This window comes from Pelodiscus sinensis, chromosome 23 (assembly GCF_049634645.1).
Source record: "Pelodiscus sinensis isolate JC-2024 chromosome 23, ASM4963464v1, whole genome shotgun sequence".
Classification (NCBI taxonomy): Eukaryota; Metazoa; Chordata; order Testudines; family Trionychidae; genus Pelodiscus; species Pelodiscus sinensis.
Window position 1 is genome coordinate 3,917,264 of NC_134733.1, and position 15,797 is coordinate 3,933,060.

Consider the following 15,797-nt stretch of genomic DNA (forward strand, 5'->3'; position numbering starts at 1 on the left):
GGGGGCTGCACAAAATGGGGGTGGTTTGGGGTGTTGCCCAGAATTGTGGAGAGCCTGGGCGTATTCGGGGGGCTACACAGGATGGGGGGGGGCCAAGGAATTCCCAGCTGTGGGGCCCAGGAGAGGGCCTGCAGGAAAATCAATGTAGGGAGAGCAGCAGATATGCCCTGCACAACCCACCTACACACACACACACTGTACCCCCCTGCACAGCCTACACAGGCACACAACCACACTGCACAACCTACACACACACACACTCACTGCACAACCCACCTTCACACACACTACCCCCTGCACAACCTACACAGGCACACAACCACACTGCACAACCTACTTTCACACACTGTACCCCCTGCGCAACCTATCTACCTCCACACACACACACACACACACACACACACACACACACACACACAGTACCCCCTGCACAACCTACACAGGTACACAACCACGCTGCACAACCCCCCCCACACACAGACACACACTCACTGCATCCCCTGCACAACCCACCTACACACACACACACACTGTACCCCCTGCACAATCTACACATGCACACAACCACCCTGCACAACCCTCCTATACACACTGTACCCCCGCACAACTGTACAAAAAACCACATACTGTATTACCCTGCACGACACATACACACAGCCCCCTGCACAACCCTCCTACACACCCCCACATGCCATGCACAACTGTAAAGACACACACAGTTTTCCCCTGCACAACCTACCTACATACACACATTGTACCTCCTGCACAACCCTACATGCTAACACACACAGCATGCCCCTAGACACATACCGTACCTCTCGTATATACACACAACTCGCCTGCACAATCCACCAACACCCACCTACACAATCCCTCTGCTCAACCCACCTACACACACACACACAATAACCCCCCTGCACAACCCTACACACACACACACACACACACACACACACTAAGCCCCTACAAAAACCCTACAAACACACTGTACTCCCTGCACAAATGTACACATTACAGCCTTTGCACAATCTACCTACACACGGACTGTATCCCCTGCACAACCCTATACACACACACACACACCACACACACACACCAGAGCCCCTGCACTATGCTACACACACACACACAATATATGGTCTGGATGCTGTACACACACACTGTATCCCCCATACAACCCTCCCCACAGTACACCCCCATACATACTGCTCACAACTCTGCTCCACATAGTATACCTCCAGTACAACTTTACAACCTCTGCACGAACATATGCACACACAATATCCCTTCCACAACCCCGGACACACACACACTATACACTCCCAACACAACCTACAATCACACTCTGTCCCTTGCACACACTTTAGTACCATCTACTCACACACACAATTACTCCCTGCACAACCCTACAATACTCCCTTCAAACACGTACTCTATACAACCTACACATATGCCTCCTACACAACCCTGCTCCACACACTACACCCCCCGCACAAACCACGTACACACACACTTGCACAACCTAGACTCATGCCCTATATGCTCCAGCACTACCCCCCCACACACTGTACACCCACAGAACAACCCCTTCACACTATGCCCACTGCACACCCCAACCCGCCCCCATGCTGGCTGCAACACACTCTGTAACCCCTGCACAACCACATACACATGGATTATACAGTCTGCGCAACCCTACCCCCCCCCCCCCCCACGCTATACACCCTGCGCCAGGGTTCCCAACCGCTGCGCCGCGAACCGCTGGCAGCCAGAGCTCAAGCCGGCTGGTGGCCGGGGGCAGCTGGAGAGCTCGGTGCGGCTGGTCTGACGCCTCACAGGAAAGGACCCCCAGCCGGGGGCTGAGTCGCCCTTGCTGAGCAATTCGCCCTGATTTGGCCTCTCCGCGGTGCCTGGACCCCGTCACGGTCCAGCCGCCCACTCCCCTTTCATCAGTTAACTACACGTCCTTAACACACCCATTGTACCCCACCACGCCCTGTACCCTCCTGGTACCCCCCCGACACCCTGTACCCCCCCAGTACCCACCACGCCCTGTACCCTCCCGGTACCCCCCCGACACCCTGTACCCCCCCAGTACCCACCACGCCCTGTACCCTCCCGGTACCCCCCCGACACCCTGTACCCCCCCAGTACCCACCACGCCCTCTACCCTCCCGGTACCCCCCGACACCCTGTACCCCCCCAGTACCCCCATGCCCTGTACCCTCCCGGTACCCCCCCCCGACACCCTGTACCCCCCCAGTACCCACCACGCCCTGTACCCTCCCGGTACCCCCCGACACCCTGTACCCCCCAGTACCCCCATGCCCTGTACCCTCCCGGTACCCCCCGACACCCTGTACCCCCCCAGTACCCCCATGCCCTGTACCCTCCCGGTACCCCCCCGACACCCTGTACCCCCCCAGTACCCCCATGCCCTGTACCCTCCTGGTACCCCCCCGACACCCTGTACCCCCCCCAGTACCCACCATGCCCTGTACCCTCCCGGTACCCCCCCGACACCCTGTACCCCCCCAGTACCCCCCATGCCCTGTACCCTCCCGGTACCCCCCGACACCCTGTACCCCCCCAGTACCCACCATGCCCTGTACCCTCCCGGTACCCCCCGACACCCTGTACCCCCCAGTACTTCCCATGCACCCTGTACTCTCCCAATACCCCCCACGTGCCCTGCACCCCCATGCACCCTGTACCCTCCCAATATCTCCCCCACACCCTGTACCCTCCCAGTACCCCCCCATGTGCCCTGTACCCTCCCAGGACCCTCTCACGTGCCCTGCAATGGAGCCAGCACCAGCCCACCCCCCGCCCCCGCCCAAAGGCTTCCCACCCAGCAGCCCCCACAGCCCGTACCACCTGGGCCCTGCAAGGCGGCCAGGACCCAAGCCCCAGCTCCCGCTTGGTTGCCCCCCCGCGCAGCGCTCCGCCGCCAGGCCCATGGGGCCCAGACACGCCCCGGGGCGCTCGCCCCCCAGCCTGGCCGGCCTCACGCTAGCAGGGCGGGGCCAGGCTGGTGGCCCGTCTGCCCGGAGCACTGGCTGAGTCCTCGGCCCACTGGAGACCTCGAGGCCCCTCCCCTCCCCGCACCGAGGGGGGGCTCAGCGCTCCCTAGCGGGGGGGCTACCGGCTGTGGAACTGCCTGACCCCAGAAGTGGCCGGAAGGCAGAAGCTGCTGTCCTGGAGGAACCCCCATTAGCACCAGAGACTCCTGCCGCTCCCAGTCCCCCACAGCTCCCCCCGGACACAGGAGTAGCTCAGGGCCGGGCTGACAGGCAGGGAGCCAGCCCAGCCCTCGGGTGGGGGGGGAGAAGCACCCGAGGAGCCAGCCCGCCCCTCCCTCTCGCCGGGCCCAGCCCCAGTGCGAGGGAGCCAGTCGCCCGCTGCCTCGGGGCTGCAGCTGCTCTGCTACCTGCCGCCCCAAGCAGGCAGCGCCAGGCGGCCCGGGAGCCAGCAAACCCGGCAGCTGCAGGAACCTTCCCGGCCAGGCCAGCGCCCTGCACCGAGGCCCTGCTGCCGGGGAGGGGGGTCCAGGCAGGCTAGCGCTGCAGTGAGAAGGGGGAGGCAGCTGTGCAACCCCTGGAGCCAAAGACTGGCTCTGATCCCCCCCATCTCCTCGGCTGGGGCTGTGGGCATCGCCCGTGTGGGGCGCTGGGCCGGGCTGGGGAGGGGAAGTGCGTGAATTCGGACCCCGCTCCGCCTGCCAGCAACACCTCCCAAAGCCGAGCCAGGCTCCCCCGCCCACCGGCTCCAGCAAGCGGCTCCTCTGGGCAGCACACGCAGCCAGCGCCCGGCGCACGGAGAGGCCGGCACAGCCTCAGTCACTGACCCTGCCCGGCCAGGTAACCCCGGGATGGGAAGGGACGTAACCCGGACAGCGTCCCCCTGGCAGCGCGGCGCGGCACAGCCCCCGGCACGGACACATGCGCACACGCACATCCCCCGGCACGGACACACACACACACACAGCCCCCGGCACGGACACACACACACACACAGCCCCCGGCACGGACACACACACACACACACACAGCCCCCGGCACGGACACATGCGCACACGCACATCCCCCGGCACGGACACACACACACACACAGCCCCCGGCACGGACACACACACACACACAGCCCCCGGCACGGACACACACACACACACACACAGCCCCCGGCACGGACACACACGCACACACATCCCCCGGCACGGACACATGCGCACACACAGCCCCCGGCACGGACACATGCGCACACACAGCCCCCGGCACGGACACACACACACACACACAGCCCCCGGCACGGACACATGCGCACACACACATCCCCCGGCACGGACGCACACACACATCCCCCGGCACGGACACACACACACACACAGCCCCCGGCACGGACACATGCGCACACACACATCCCCCGGCACGGACACATGCGCACACACACAGCCCCCGGCACGGACACACACACACACACAGCCCCCGGCACGGACACATGCGCACACACACATCCCCCGGCACGGACACACACACACACACAGCCCCCGGCACGGACACATGCGCACACACACATCCCCCGGCACGGACACACACACACACACAGCCCCCGGCACGGACACACACACAGCCCCCGGCACGGACACATGCGCACACACACATCCCCCGGCACGGACACACACACACACACAGCCCCCGGCACGGACACACGCGCACACACAGCCCCCGGCACGGACACACGCGCACACACAGCCCCCGGCACGGACACATGCGCACACACACATCCCCCGGCACGGACGCACACACACATCCCCCGGCACGGACACACACACACACAGCCCCCGGCACGGACGCACCCACACACACACACAGCCCCCGGCACGGACACACCCACACACACACACAGCCCCCGGAACGGACGCACGCGCACACACACACATCCCCCAGCACGGACACACACACACACACACACACACACAGCCCCCGGCACGGACACATGCGCACACACACATCCCCCAGCACGGACACACACACACATCCCCCGGCACGGGGACACACACACACACACACACAGCCCCCGGCACGGACACATGCGCACACACACATCCCCCGGCACGGACGCACACACACAGCCCCCGGCACGGACACACACACACACACACACACACACACACACAGCCCCCGGCACGGACACATGCGCACACACACATCCCCCGGCACGGACGCACACACACATCCCCCGGCACGGACACACACACACACACACACACACACACACAGCCCCCGGCACGGACACACCCACACACACACACAGCCCCCGGCACGGACGCACGCGCACACACACACACAGCCCCCGGCACGGACACACCCACACACACACACACACAGCCCCCGGCACGGACACACCCACACACACACACACAGCCCCCGGCACGGACACACCCACACACACACACATCCCCCGGCACGGACACACACACACACACAGCCCCCGGCACGGACACGTGCGCACACGCACATCCCCCGGCACGGACACACACACACACACAGCCCCCGGCACGGACACATGCGCAAACACACAGCCCCCGGCACGGACACACACACACACACAGCCCCCGGCACGGACACACACACACACACAGCCCCCGGCACGGACACACGCGCACACACAGCCCCCGGCACGGACACACGCGCACACACAGCCCCCGGCACGGACACACGCGCACACACAGCCCCCGGCACGGACACACGCGCACACACACATCCCCCGGCACGGACGCACACACACACAGCCCCCGGCACGGACGCACCCACACACACACACAGCCCCCGGCACGGACACACCCACACACACACACAGCCCCCGGAACGGACGCACGCGCACACACACACATCCCCCAGCACGGACACACACACACACACACACACACAGCCCCCGGCACGGACACACCCACACACACACACACACAGCCCCCGGCACGGACGCACGCGCACACACACACATCCCCCAGCACGGACACACACACACACACACACACACAGCCCCCGGCACGGACACATGCGCACACACACATCCCCCAGCACGGACACACACACACATCCCCCGGCACGGGGACACACACACACACACACACACAGCCCCCGGCACGGACACATGCGCACACACACATCCCCCGGCACGGACGCACACACACAGCCCCCGGCACGGACACACACACACACACACACACACAGCCCCCGGCACGGACACATGCGCACACACACATCCCCCGGCACGGACGCACACACACATCCCCCGGCACGGACACACACACACACACACACACAGCCCCCGGCACGGACACACCCACACACACACACACAGCGCCCCCGGCACGGACGCACGCGCACACACACACACACAGCCCCCGGCATGGACGCACGCGCACACACACACACAGCCTCCGGCACGGACGCACGCGCACACACACACACACACAATCCCCCAGCACAGACACACGCGCACACACACAATCCCCCAGCACGGACGCACACACACAATCCCCCAGCACGGACGCACACACACGCACACACACACACACACACACACACACACACAATCCCCCAGCACGGACGCACGTGCACACACACACAATCCCCCAGCACGGACGCGCACACACACACACACAATTCCCCAGCACGGACGCACACACACAATCCCCCAGCACGGATGCACGCGCACACAATTCACCTACACATGCATCCCCCAGCATGCACACACAGATCCCCCCAGCACACACATCCCTTGGCACACACACGCGCATGCACACACATGGACACACACACACACACCTGCATGCACAGATGCGTGCGTGCGCGCACACGCAAACTGCATGCACACAGACACGCACCTCCAGCACACACACACACCTTCCATCGGGCACGTGCATGCACACACATACTGCGTGCACACACACACACACACACACACCCAGCATGTGCACACACAGAACATGCCACATACACACACACACGTGCGTCACATCATGCGCCAGGCACTAGCTCCTGTGCACGTGTGCAGCCCTGTGAGCACAAGCGTACAAACACGCCCTGCCCCCCGCACTCATGCCGGGGTGAGCCGTTCCCTGCAGCGAGGAGAGCGGCCCGGGGGGCCCAGCTGTCACTAGCCCCCTCCCCGGCAGTGCGCACCACCCGGGGGGGGTCGGAGCCCAGCTCTGGCTCTGGGGCTCCCCGGGCGGTGGATGCTGAGCAGGCCGGGCCCTCGGTGACCCCTGCCCGTGCAGATGCCGCACTGCAGGCTGGGGGCTGGCCAGAGCCGGGTGGGCCAGGCCAGCGCCGCCAGGCCGAGGAGCAGCAGAAGGGCCCGTCCCAGGCAGGGCCTTGGCTCCACAGCCCAAGCAGGAGGGAGCAGCACCCTGGACAGCGCCCGGACAGCGCCAGCCGTGGGGGGGGACAGCGCTCCAGCTCGCTGAGCAGGGGTTTCCTGAGCCCCCTCGCCCGCCTGGTGCATCCTGCCAGGGGGTGGCAGGGGCAGGGGCAGGCGGGTGGGGCTGGAACTGCCTGTGAAGCCAAGGAGGGAAGAGCAATCCTCCCCCCTGCAGCCAAGCCAGGCTTTGCCCAGCTCCCAGGCCCCGGGGCAGATGGATGTGGCTCAGGAGACTGTGCTGGGAGCCTGGGTCCGGCATTGGAGCGGGCACAGAGCTGTGGGGCACCGCTGGGGGCAGAGCGCGGGACCCAAACCGAACACGCAGCCCAGCTGCCGGCAGCTGCGGGGGGGGAGGGGATGACACTCAGCAGCCAGCAGCACCCCCCATCTCCAGGGCTTTGGCACCCAGGGGGGTTTGGTCCAAGCAGCCGGGCTGCGGGAAGGGTGGGGGGGCTCTGTGCCGTGGGTTGGGAGCCGAGCTTGGAGGCGCTTTGCCAGCAGGACCCCCAGACGCCCCCACCTGCAGCCTTTGGGGTCCCAGGCGCCCTGTGTCTCGGGCAGGGCTGAGGACACTAAGACGGCCGGCTCAGGGGCGCAGCCGGGGCTCCAGGGAGAGCCAGCCCAGCCCAGCCGTGGCACACCGGCCAGGATGCCGCGCAAGCTCTGATGCCGTCCCAGGTGGCTCCACTCCGCACCCTGCGGCTGGCCCCACTCAGGAGGACACGGAGCCGGAGCCAGAGGCCCCGGCCTGCACACACCCTGCCCCACAGCCAGGGCACAACCCCGGCCTCTCTGGCCTCTGCAAGCCACCTCCCCCCGCTCCCAGGCTCCTAAGCCCCCCCACAAACCCACCAGCACCCTAGTCACCAAGCCCTGCCCCTGCAAATCCCCCCAGAGGGAACACCAGGGGGGCAGCCGCCCCAGGGACGCTCAAACACAAGGCTCCATGCTCAGGAACTGCCCGCAGCTGGCCCTGCCCCCAGCCCCCCCACGCCGGGCCCCCACCCACGCCCAGGAGGGCCACGCTGCAGTGTCACCCCGTGCTGGTCACAAAGACCCAGCCTCGTGTACCAGGGGCTCCAGCCAGCCAGGCCCCGGGGTGCCCTGAGGGGCTCACGTGTCTGCAGGGTTCAGGGGGGCTCGTGGGACCGTGAGCAGCGCTCGGGGCGTGGGCAGGACCCCGCAGCAGCGGCAGCGAGAGCCGCGTGGGCGCACCTGACAGAGCAGCCGTGCCAAGCGGGGAGTGAGTCACCCAGAGAGCCCGGGGGCGCAGCCAGCAGGCGCACAGCACCGTGGCACGGGGCCTGGCAGGAGAGGGGCACAGCCTGCCACGGGATGTCAGGGCAGAGCAGCATGGCCCAGCTCCCCAGGAGACCCCGCCGGGCACTCGGCACCTCCCGGCAGGGCCAGCTCGGCACAGAACGTCACACCCGGCCCCGTGCCCGGCCCCCAGCATCTCTAGGCCCCTTCTGCCCACGTCCACCAGGGACCTCTGGCCTCAGCCCAGCGACCGGGGGGGGGGGGGGCGCCCTGAACCGCCCTGTGGTGCACATGGTGTTAGCTCCCCAGCTCCGGCTGGGCATGGGCCGGGCCCGATGTGAGGAAACATGACCCCCGTGCGCCCCAATTCCTGGGTTCAACACCAACACCCAACTACACATGCCCACCCCCCTCGCCCAGCCCGCGCCCCCCCAGCTCACCCCAGCAGCCCAGCCCTCCAGGACCTCCCCCCCCCACAGCTCAACCCCAGTGTCCTTGCCCCCCTGCCTCAGCCCAGCCCTCTGGAGTCTGGCTCTCCAGGGCACACGTTTCCCTCCCCCGCGGACCCACCCCCACCCCGCACGCCCAGCGCTGCAAACTCAGTAACCACGCGCACGTGACCAGCCTGCCACACACCCGGCTGCGAACCAGGAGGGTTAAAATCTTGCTCACCACGTCCACCTGCCCGTCCCCAGCCTCCCATCCGGCAGCACCGCCTGGGCCCCTCCCCGGCACCGTCGCCCTTTCCTGGCACTGGGAGAACCCGGGCTGGTTTTAACAGAAGGGAGATTCTCACCCCCGGCCCGGGGCTCCCCTACGCCCCCCGACGGCAGCAAGAGCCACCCCACAGCTGCACAGCCACCCCCCAGCACGCGTGCGCCCAGCCAGCCCCAGCCCCTCAGACGCCCACGCGCCAGGCACCCAGAGCGCTCGGAGATGGGCTGCAGGCCTGAGCTGGGGTTGGGGTTGGGAGCCCCAGGCAGGCCCACCAGGAACGGCTTCCATGGCAAACCTGTCCCAGGCACTGGCTGGATGGCGACGGTTAACCCACGAGCCTCACCCACACGCTGATCTGGGCACTGGTTCGCCGGAGGGCCAGCCAGGGCGGGTGGAGGTGCTGCAGAGACCCCTCTAGCCGCAAACCCCATGCCCAGACGGCTGCATGTGCTGGCTCCAGAGCGACCAGCCTGGCCCGCCTGGCGCTATGGGACAGCGCCCCGGCTCATCCCGCTGAGCACCCGAGCCCATCCCAGAGCCGAGCAGCCGGGTCAGCGCAAGGGGCTGAGAACAGGAGGGGCCCTGGGCACCAGCAGGGACCAGAGACGTCCCCCCAGCAATCCTGGCAAAGGACCCACACGCGGCAGGGGAAGCGAAACCCCCACGGGCCCTGCAATCTAATGGGGATTCCCCACATGGCCTGTTGGCCCCGGACGTGTGACAAAACCAGCCGAGAGCGAGACCGTGGTGCCACCTCCCATCCCCGGCGCCCCTCGCCCAGGGCCAGCCCTGACACCGCAGAGGAGGGAGACGGAAAAACCCGTCCTGCCCGGCCAGTGGCAGCCAAACCCTGAAGCCCGACACCAGAAGATAAGGCATAAGCCGGAGGCGGGAGGCAGGCCCCTGAGCCCTGCCCCCTCCACACAATGCCCCGTACCACTGCGCACCCCAACATGCCCAGCGCTGCCCCTTCCTCCCGGGCAGTGCCAGGCCAGGCTGCAGCCCCACAAGGGGCATCGCCCAGACCTGCAGCAGCGCCGCCGGAAAACTGGGCTGGAGGGGGGAGGGGGGCAGGAAACCAGCCAGTCCCAAGCGCCCTGACAAGCTGCAGGGAGAGCCAAGTTACCCCTGCAGGCGTGGGGCAGGGTCGCCTGATGCCAGCCACAGCTCCCCCCCAGCGCAGGGCACACACACAGCAAGATCGAATCACACGGGGTGTAGCAAACGCCCTTCCCAGGGAGCCACGGGCCACCTCCCCCTTTGCTGCCCGGCGAGGGGCCCAGCAGGGCTCGCTGCAGCCACGGGAGGCCACGGAAAGGCCTGGCAGAGCATTTCGGCCCCTTCTCTGCCACAGGCCCAGCCTGGCTCTGCTAGCCCAGGCCTTATGGGGAACGGGCTCCAGTGTCCGCCAGGCCGGATTTCACTGGGCACCTGCCCTGCTTGGGTGCAGGCGCCGCCTGGCATCGGAGGGAAGGCAAATCCTGTCCCCACCCGCCCCCGGCTAGTCCTGCCGAGAGCTGCTGTAGCCACAGAGCTTCCCTGGGGTGAGCGGATGGGGCGCTCTGGCTGCAGCCGGCCCTGCAGCGTGGCCCAGGCATTACGACCCTGCTGGCTCTGCAGGGGCCCCCACCTGGCAGAGCAACAGGCCAGCCCCGGGACCACGCGTCACCTGCAAAGGAGACCTGCCCCCTGCTACCTGCTCTGCAAGTGCCGTGCTAAGGCGCCTGTCCTGCCTGCACCAGGGCACATCCGGCCTGGGGGCACAGCCGGCCACTCCCCTGCATGAAGGGGGCGCTCCCAGCGGCGCTACAGCCCCCGCCCCTCACAGCCCACCGAGCCAGGGAGCCACGCACCGGCCGCTCTCCGTGCCAGGCGCCAGGAGACGCTGGGGACGTTGCCAGGGCACCGCACCGCGGGGAGAGCCCCCGTGCCAGGGCCCCCCCGCACAGCTGCTTCCCGGGCCCCAAGACAAGCCCGGGTTGCGGCGGGTGGGGGCCCCCGGGCGCCCTGCGACTCCCCTGCCCGGTGCCCGCGGTGCGCAGGCGGCTGCAGGAGCTGTCCGCTGTGCGGGTCAAGCAGATCCGGCCACAGCCCAGCCGCTGTGCCCGGCTCTCGGGGGCCGAGCCGCCCTGTCCGCGAGTGACAGGCGGGAAACTGAGGCACGGGGCGGGGGCCGCGACTCACCCGAGGCCGGGCGTTGGTAGAGGCGAGGAAGGGACCCAGGAGTCCGGGCTCTCGCTCTTCCTGCAAGCAGCCGGCCGGAGGGGGTGGGGGAAGGCCCCGGGAGCGCGCGGCTGGCGATGCCAGGCAGCGGCGGGGCCGGGCAGGGTCCGTGCCGGGCGAGGAGAGATGCGCCCTGCGCTCCCCGGCGCAGTCGCTGCGGCTCTGAGCCGAGCGAGGCAGAGGCTGGCGCGTCACGTGAGCCGGCCCAGCCCGGCGCAGGCGCTGCCATTGGCCGGTCCCTGCGCGCCCGGCCCCGCTTGTCCTGGAGCGGCTGGGTCCCTGCGCGCCCGGCCCCGTGCGCACTGGAGCGGCCGGGTCCCTGCGCGCCCGGCCCCGCGCTCACTGGGGCGGCTGGGTCCCTGCGCCCCCGGCTCCGCGCTCACTGGGGCGGCTGGGTCCCTGCGCCCCCGGCCCCGCTTGTCCTGGAGCGGCTGGGCCCCTGCGCGCCCGGCCCCGCTTGTCCTGGAGTGGCTGGGTCCCTGCGCCCCCGGCTCCGCGCGCACTGGAGTGGCTGGGTCCCTGGGGCCCGGCTCCGCACGCACTAGAGTGGCTGGGTCCCTGCGCCCCCGGCTCCGCGCGCACTGGAGCGGCTGGGTCCCTGGGGCCCGGCCCCGCGCGCACTGGAGCGGCTGGGTCCCTGCGCCCCCGGCTCCGCGCGCACTGGAGCGGCTGGGTCCCTGGGGCCCGGCCCCGCGCGCACTGGAGCGGCTGGGTCCCTGCGCCCCCGGCTCCGCGCGCACTGGAGCGGCTGGGTCCCTGCGCCCCCGGCTCCGCGCGCACTGGAGCGGCTGGGTCCCTGGGGCCCGGCCCCGCGCGCACTGGAGCGGCTGGGTCCCTGCGCCCCCGGCTCCGCGCGCACTGGAGCGGCTGGGTCCCTGCGCCCCCGGCTCCGCGCGCACTGGAGCGGCTGGGTCCCTGCGCCCCCGGCTCCGCGCGCACTGGAGCGGCTGGGTCCCTGCGCCCCCGGCTCCGCGCGCACTGGAGCGGCTGGGTCCCTGCGCCCCCGGCTCCGCGCGCACTGGAGCGGCTGGGTCCCTGGGGCCCGGCCCCGCGCGCACTGGAGTGGCTGAGTCCCTGGCGCTCGGCCCCGTGCTCACTGGAGTGGCTGGGTCCCTGGGGCCCGGCTCCGCACGCACTAGAGTGGCTGGGTCCCTGCGCCCCCGGCTCCGCGCGCACTGGAGCGGCTGGGTCCCTGCGCCCCCGGCTCCGCACGCACTGGAGCGGCTGGGGCCCTGGGGCCCGGCTCCGCGCTCACTGGAGTGGCTGGGTCCCTGGGGCCCGGCCCCGCGCGCACTGGAGTGGCTGGGTCCCTGCGCCCCCGGCTCCGCGCGCACTGGAGTGGCTGGGTCCCTGGGGCCCGGCCCCGCGCGCACTGGAGTGGCTGAGTCCCTGGCGCTCGGCCCCATGCTCACTGGAGTGGCTGGGTCCCTGGGGCCCGGCTCCGCGCGCACTAGAGTGGCTGGGTCCCTGTGCCCCCGGCTCCGCGCGCACTGGAGCGGCTGGGCCCCTGCGTCCCAGGCTCCGCGCGCACTGGAGTGGCTGGGTCCCTGCGCCCCCAGCTCCGCGCTCACTGGAGTGGCTGGGTCCCTGCGCGCCCGGCTCCGCGCTCACTGGAGTGGCTGGGCCCCTGCGTCCCAGGCTCCGTGCTCACTGGAGTGGCTGCCCTGGGCTCGCTGCCAGCCAGAGGCAGGGCCAAGCACAACGCAGCCCACCAGGTTGTCACCTGCCCTGTGCATAGGCCACAGCCTCCCTCTTCAGGAGCCAATGTCATCGGACGCTGCGGCCAAGCCGTCTGCCCGCTGGGCCACGAGGCACTGGCCATTCCCAGGGTCACACTCAGCACCCCGGTGCCCGGCCCAGCATGACAGGGGAGGGGAGATCGCTCTGGGCAGTCACTGGCAGGTGCTCACACCAGGCCGCAGCAGAGGCCAGGCTGCCACAGGCCCATCGTGGGATGAGCATAAACCAAGGCCCTGGCCACTTGCCATTCCAATCCCCAGGCACCAGCCTCTAAAGCCAGCCGTTCTCTGCTCCCCCCCCCCCCCATCTGGGCTGGGGATGTAATAATGGGGTCAATTAACCGATTAACCAACAGGTGAATGCTAGATCACAGGCATTCCCACCCCCACCGCCAGTACATTTGTAGCAGGCTGATCAGCAGCCCAGCTCAGTTCCAACTTGTGCCAGGTCCAGAAGCTCAGACTCCCCCCTGGAGACTGAGTGGGAGGGCTCACGGCAGGGGGTTGTGGAGGGGGAGGTGCAGAAGTCGGGGCTGGGGGTGAGGGAGAAGATGGGCAGGGCTCTGGGGCCAGGTAACCTTACCTGGCCACAAGGAAGCTGTGAGCTCGGACTCCCCCCTTTATCAGAGGCAGCAGCGCGGGGCAACAGACACTGGTCATGAGGGGAGCTGGGGGGCTCCTGCCTGGTACAGAGGCAGTGCGGCGTGGCAGGGGCTCCTCACGAGAGGGGCTGGAACACGCTGGCTGCCGGCCCCGCCCCCAGGGACTCCAAACATCCCTCGTCCGGGCCCAGGCAGCTCCCTCAAGCCACACGATTCGGGGCTGCTGCCGTGCGACCCAGAGGCTGCTGCATTTGGGGGCTCTCGTGGGGAGCAAGAGCAGGGTGAGAGGGGCCCCCATCCTATGAGGTGCTCAGCACCCCCAGTGCCCACAGGCATCCCCAGGGCGAGGGCGCTGAGCCCCGGGCAGAAGGGAAGCAGAAGGGCCCTGTCTCAGTGGGCTGCCTGTTGAGAGCGGGGATGGGGGGTGCATCAGGGGCCCCACTGGCCAAAGCTGAGGATGAAATTCAAAGGGGGCAGGAGAAGTCCCGGGCAGGGAGACTTAACCCCAGCGCACCGCGGTTCATGGCACAATGGTCCCTCGGGCATTAAGCACGTGGCCTGGCCCCTTCCAGAGGCCGTAACACCAAAGGGCTGGGCAGGTGGCAGCCGGGAGGGGACGGGACATGGGCAGAGCTGCTCAGAACCGGACGGCAGCCCCTACGGGACAGGTCAGGAGCCATCGACACGGGTGCAGGACGCGGGAGAGACCGAAACGTGGCATGAGCCGTACTGGGGGCGAAAGTCACTTCAGACGCTTGCAGGAGCCATCCTAGCACAGCCCGCCCCCCTGGCCATGCCGCCAGGTCCCGGCAGAGCAGACGCCACCTGACAAGGACCGCGGAACGCTGGCAAGGATTCGTAATGCAAACTGGTGGGCCCGTCAACGGGGTTTTCGCTTGTGAATGCAGTTTTAGACCCATTGCAGTGTCTGCAATGGGATGGGAGTGCAGGAGGCTCGGTGGGGGGATGGGTGGGAGGGATCAAGGCAGGGGGAGGTGCAGGAGTCAGGGCTGGGGGTGAGGGAGAAAATGGGCAGGGCTCTGGGGCCAGGTAACCTTACCTGGCCACAAGGAAGCTGTGGGCCATCTGTGCGCGAGACCCCGTAGCTTCTTCCCAGAGGCCACTGGCAACAGCGCACACCAGGGCCAGCACGTCGGCTGCCCAGCTCATGGCTCTCTTGCAGCGCCCCCTCCCCCCCGCCGGCCCCTTTACCGTGCTGGCAGGACTGCTTCATCTGGCTGCGTGTGCCTGGCCAGTGCCAGCCTGCAGCCACAGCAGCCCGACTGGGAGAGCCCAGCCTGTGCCGCTCCCCAGCCAGCTCTTTAAAGAGCTTGCCGGAGCGGCGCCTCGGGCGCACCATGGACTTTGCCCTCTGGCCCTGCGGCCTCTCACAGCCAAGGGTGCAGACGGAGGCACGAGGCAGCGATGGGCACGAGCCGCGGAGACAGCGAGTGTCACGTCGCACCCCAGCTCTCAGACCGGGCCCGGCACCGGGTGCCACAGAACTCGAAGATGCTTTGTGCAAAATGCCTCGTGGACCAGCTCATCAGAGATGTTACGTCCCCAGGCTCAGGGCCGGATCAAGGGGGGGGGGCTAGCCAGGCAGCTGCCCGGGGCGCCAACCTATGGGGGCCGCCAGATGGCAGCTGTAAGGGGCGCAGCGCACCGGGGTGCGGGGCCACACATGCGCTCTGCGCCCGGGGTGGAGCTGCGCGTGCGTCACGTGCCCGCTGCCCGGGGCACAGGAATGGCTCGAGCCGGCCCTGCCCAGCTGTGCCTGGGCTGGGTGTGGGCAGGTATCACCCCGGCTGTGCCTGGGCTGGGTGTGGGC